Source organism: Muntiacus reevesi, chromosome 9, assembly GCF_963930625.1.
Source record: "Muntiacus reevesi chromosome 9, mMunRee1.1, whole genome shotgun sequence".
Taxonomy (NCBI): Eukaryota; Metazoa; Chordata; class Mammalia; order Artiodactyla; family Cervidae; genus Muntiacus; species Muntiacus reevesi.
Genome location: NC_089257.1, coordinates 2,753,929 through 2,760,063, shown reverse-complemented (window position 1 = coordinate 2,760,063; position 6,135 = coordinate 2,753,929).

Sequence of the window (6,135 nt, the reverse complement as noted above, 5' to 3'; positions counted from 1 at the left end):
AAGAATTTTCTCTTATCTCATTGGCAGGACTCGTTAAAATAGACACTGTTGCTGTTTAGTGAGTAAGTCACGTCTGACCTTCTTCGCCCGTGGACTGCAGCCCACCAGGCTCTTCTGTCTGTGGAATTTCTCAGGCAAGAGTACCAGAGTGGGCTGCTGTTTCCTCCCCCAGGAGATCTTCCTGACCCAGGGATCGAGCCCACGTCTCCTTCATTGGCAGGCGAGTTCTTTACTGCTGAGCCACCTGCGAAGCCAAAATAGACACTGCACGTAATCTTTTGGAAAATAGGATCCTATCATGGTTGATTTTATGTGTCAATTTTACCCCCTGGGTCGGGGGTGCAGATGTTTGGCTAAACGTTAATTCTGGGTGTGTCTGTGAGGCTGTTGATTGAGGGGATGACTGTTTGAATGGGTGGACTCAGTAAAGCAGGTCACCATCCACAGTGTGGGGGGCGCCCTCCCGTCCTGAGGCCTTGACTGGAACACAGGGCCGAGGTCGGGGGTCGGGGGCACTCATGCCTTCTTCGCTTCCTGACTTGCATGAACCGGAGCACACTTTCCTCTGAACTTGGACTGGGATCGACACCATCAGTTTCCCTGGTGTTTGAACCCTGACCTGCGTCCCTGCTCTCCTGGGCTTCCTGGATTGTGGGAATTCTCACTTCCGTAAAAGGAACTGTGCGGGCCAGTTCCTCGTGAGAAATCTCCTTCTTTGCCATAAACAGATCTATCACCTCCAAAAGTTTCCTATTGCACTATTTATTTATTATTATGATGATGTTATTTTGTGATAAGAACACAACGTAAGATGTACCCTTTTAGCAAATTTTAACATCTACAATAGAGATTATGGTCATGGTTTCATAGGTATACATTTAACTCCAAACTCATAAAGTTGTATATACTAAGTATGTACAATTTTCAGTATATCAATCATACCTCAAGGAAGCGGCTTAAGAAAAAATATCTATAGACTGACATATATACACTACTACATGTGCAGTAGATAACTACTAAGCTTCTACTTTGTAGCACAGGGAACTCTACTCAATACTCTGTAATGGCCTATATGGGCAAAGAATCTTAAAAAGAGAGGATACGGTGCTCAGTGATAAAGAATCACCGCAATGCAGGAGACGCGGGGTTTGATCAGGAAGATGGAAGATGGGTCAGGAAGATGGGTCAGGAAGGTGGGTCAGGAAGATCCCCTTGAGAAAGAAACGGCAACTCACTCCAGTATTCTCGCCCGGGAAATCCCATGGACAAAGGAGCCTGGCAGACTACAGTCCTTGGGTCGCAAAAGCATCAGATACAACTTACAGACTAAACAACAACAGTGTATGTGCATAACGGAACACTCGCTTCGTTGTACACCGGAAACTAACAGGCACTGTAAATCGACTGTACTCCCACGGAAATCGAAACAGAAAAATCGTATACATGTTTATGTTCTATTGGTTCTGTATAGCTGGAGAACACTGAGTAACAAAATCCAGCTGGTAATATTGAAATCTTTTTTTAAAAATCCGTTTCAACTTCTAAGTAAATAAATAAATAAAACAACTCTTAGGAATCGTGTTTCAAAATTGTAAGTTTTCAGCTGTAGTACTTTAGCCTCAGTCTACCAAAATGGATATAGGAAAGATAAAAACGCGTGAGACTTTCAGAGACTTTGACCCACTTAAGTCAACCCATCAAGAGGCCAAGGTGCTGTGTTTTCTCATCGTTTGGAGCAACCCCCCAAATGACGTCCCCAAGGTGGCAGTGTGGGAGGCCCCAGGACGCCTCCCCTCACTAAGATGAACGGTCCCCGATCAGAAACAGCTCTGGGAGGGCTCAGGAGTCCACCTCCGAAACTTCAGCACGGCAGCGGAACGGAAAGCCTGAGAGTGACCACACAGGAGGGAAGGAAGGAGAGCTTCCCTTTCCCCGCCTCAGCTCACCCCCAGCCTGGCACTTGCCCATGCCAGCAGGAACTCCCCGGCTGGAAAGACTCCCTTCCCTGAGAACCGAGAGCCAAGCGGCTGCCCAGCGTCCCCAGAGGAAGCCCTCCGGCTTTGCCAAACCCAGAGGCTGGCGAAGCTGAGCCTGAAGAGGCGGCTGGGGCAGGGAGCAGGCTCTCGGTACGGCCGCGTAGTGGGGCGACCGTGGCTCCCAGGGGCCTGCTGTGTGCAGGACCCCAGCAGCTTTCCCCACCCAGCAAGCCAGCAGCCAGCTCCGCCACCTCGGGGGGCCCCGGGCGTATCTCACCGTTCGTTACCCCACAGGTGTTCATGTTCCCAGATGCCAACTGCCCGAGCCCCTCCCACCTCCTTACACCGGCTTCCAGCCAGCACCCCGTCTGTACCCGCAGCTAGCCCTGGCTTCCGGGGCTGCATGCGTGCAAAACGACAGCCTAGAAAGGAGACCTGCACCCCAGGGTTCTTCTCTGCACTGTTTGCAGTAGTCAAGATATGGAAGCAGCCTGAATGTCCACCAGCAGATGAATGGATCATACAGACAGTGGAACATTACTCAGCCATTACAAAAAGTGAAATGCCTTCTGCAGCAACAGGCGTGGACCTAGACATTATCTTATTAAGTGAAGTAAGTCAGATGGAGAAAGACGAAATTCATATGAGACTGCTTATGTGTGGAGAGTCAGAGAGAATAGGTCGATGGGTACCAGGGACTGGACGTTGGGGAAACGGGGGCATGTTGGTCAAAGGGCGGTACAAAAACTTCTCATTATTAAGAAGAGAAAGTTCTGGGTCTAATGTCCATCATGGTATAGTTAACAGTTCCGTATTCTTTACTTGAGCGTTTCTCTGAGAGTAAATCCTAAATGTTCTTGCTGTAACAGCTACACTTCAATGGTAATTACGTGAGGTGAAGGATATGTTAGTTAAACTCACTGTGGTAAACGTTTTCACAGTACATAGGTGTATCAAATCACGTTGCATACCTTAAACTCACGCAAAGTTATATGTCAATTCTTTCTCAATAAAGCTGGCAAAAATAACATCACCAATACTTTGTGATTTCCACTTTTCACACATATTAATTTGAACGAATGTAGGTGTAAAGCCAAATTAACTAGATTATCACATAAGGGCATGAGTATAGGGTAGAATTATGGCGTATAATTAACACAACACATGATCTTGGATCTTTTGTCCCAGTATATACTTACATGTTTACTTACTTACACACATCTACACGTATGTGTATGGGTATGGATATCATCCATAACCACAATATCCATGCATATCATCCAGTTGTAACACTTCAGATAGGATCAACAAAAGCCACACACAAAAAAGACAAGACAGACAGAAATACTTCTCGGATTTCTTTTTCTGTATCCCCACTCACATCCTATTTTTCTAACTTACAGGAAAGAGATGGACTTCCTGGAGGCTCAGCTAGTAAAGATGGATTTTATAACAGTGAGTAAATCCCTGTGTTCAAGATCCTGGATGAAGTGTTGGGACATACCTAGTATTTCTCTCTTGGAAACCATGATTACGTTCTCTGTTGCTAAGAGTTTGACCATTTTAGACACTTCATGTAAGTGGAATCATGCAGGATTTGTTCTTCTGAATCGGACTGATTTCACTTAGCATAATGTCCTTCAGCCATCCCATGCTGCAGCAAATGGCAGAGTTTCCAATCATTCTCTACTGTATGAACACACCACACTTTTCTTTAGCCATTCGTCTGCTGATGATGCTGAGTTGTCTCCATATCCTGGCTATTGTGCATGATGCTGCTATGAATGTTGGTGTACAAACATATGCTCCTGTCCCTGCTGTAAACGTTTTGGGCATATACCTAGAATTTGAGTTGCTGGGTCACATGGTGAGTCTACATTTAAATTTTTGGGGAGTCCCTGACTGTTTTGCACAGGGCCTGCACCATTCTGTGTCCCCACCGTCAATGCTCAAGTGCCCCAGTGTTTCCATTTCCTCACCAGCGTTTGTATGTTCTGGTTTTTTTTGGATAGCTATCCCAATGAACGCAAAGTGGTATTTCACTGGGGTCTTGATCTCATCGCTCTAATGGCTAGTGATGCTGAATATTATTTCATGTGCTATTGGCCATTTGTAAAATGTATCTTCTTTGGGGAAATGTCTGTTCAAGTCCTTTGCTCATTTAAAAATTTGCTGTGGTTGTTGAGCTGTATGGGTTTTTTTTTTAATATAACCTGGATATAAATCCTTTATTGAATAAAGTGAAAAAGCTGCTCAGTTGTATCTGACTCTTTGCGACCCCTTGGACTGTAGCCCATCAGGCTCCTCTGTCCATGAAATTTTCCAGGCAAGAATACTGGAGTGGATTGCCATTCCCTTCTCCAGGGGATCTTCCCGACCCAGGGATTGAACCCGGGTCTCCCTCATTGTAGGCAGATTCTTTACCATCTGAGCCGCCAGGGAAGCCCCAAGAAGTCTTCATGAAATCCAACGTCAGGAAGCTTTCCCCCTAAGTTTTCTTCTATGGGTTCTGTAACTTCAGCTCTTATGTTTACCTGTTTGATTGATCTTGAGTTCACTTTTGTACATGGGGGTAAGGTAAGATCTAAGTTTTGCCTGTGGATATCCGGTTTCCCAACACCATTTACTGAAAAGAGGCATCCAATTAACATTCACTGAAACCTGACACCCTGAGAGAAGATATGGTATAAAAAGATCACAGGACTGATGGGAAAGTGAAAATCCCTCAGTTGTGTCTGACTCTCGGTGACCCCCACGGACTGAAGCCCTCCAGGCTCCTCTGTCCCTGGAATTCTCCAGGCAAGAACACTGGAGTGGGTAACCATTCCCTTCTCCAGGGGATCTTCCCAACCCAGAGATCAAACCCAGGTCTCCTGCATTGCGGGCAAGTTTCTTTACTGACAAAACCAGCAAAGAGGCACTCAATTACCATTTGCTGAAATCGTAGCACCATGAGAGAAGCTATGGTATAAAGAGTCACAGGATTGATGGGAAGGAGCTGGTTACTCATCTTCAGGGCATCAGTGACTCCTTTTTGTCAACGGGGCAAGTGCAACCTGGAAAGGTTAAATGATTCCAGAGGCTGCGGCAGAATAGCAGCGGAGCTTTAAGGTTGCTGTTGAGAAGATGGTGTTGCATTATTCACTTTCATAGTTTACCTGGGGAAGCGTGCATCCTTCAGGATGGGCAAATTCAACCTGCAGGAGAGTGAAAACTGTCTCCAGTCTGAATATTATTTTCTTAACACAAAAGCATAAAGTCAAATTCCTGTTTATGGCTTGTGGGGCTGCCCAGATATTAATGTGCAAGCTTCAGACAAAGAGAGTGAGCTGAACACACTGGGGAACATAGATCTAGTGGGCATTACCTCATTATAACCACGTGGACACAAGCAGTCTTTGTTGAGAAAAGGCAGTTCAGTTCAGTTCAGTTCAGTTGCTCAGTCGTGTCTGACTCTTTGCGACCCCACGGACTGCAGCACGCTAGGCCTCCCTGTCCATCACCAACTCCCGGAGTTTACTCAGACTCATGCCCATTGAGTCAGTGATGCCATCCAACCATCTCATCCTCTGTCATCCCCTTCTCCTCCTGCCCTCAATCTTTCCCAGCATCAGGGTCTTTTCAAATAAGAAAAGGCACTTCTAGATATAATGGCAGTGAGGTGATGTCTCGCTTCTATTTCTTTCTCTGAGGTTTGTTTCTTTGTTTTTGCCGCGCTGGGTCTTCCCTGGTGTGCTTGGGCTCTCTCTTGTTGCAGAGCACGAGCTCTGGGCACACGGGCTGCAGGAGGTGAGTGCAGGGACTGGTTGCTCTGGGGCACGTGGATCCTCCCAGACCGGGGATGGAACCCTGCCCCTGGCGTTGCACGGTGAATTCTTAACATGGGCCACCAGGGAAGTCCTCAGTATCCATCTCTTTACCTTGCACAGAACTACCCTGGGCATCAACACAGCTGTCTTGGCTCTGACGTTATTGACTTTCAGTAGGAACTCTGGGTGATCATACTTCTTTTGGGGTAGAATTATCACGAACTGTGTGGGAGGGGCCTGGGGTGGAAAGGTGCTCCAGTGAGGTTTTCCCATTACCAGGAGCCTTGGCAGGGACAGCTCAAAGTTAGCCAGACTGCTGTTGCATTTCCTAGGAGATATAAGGAAGCCAA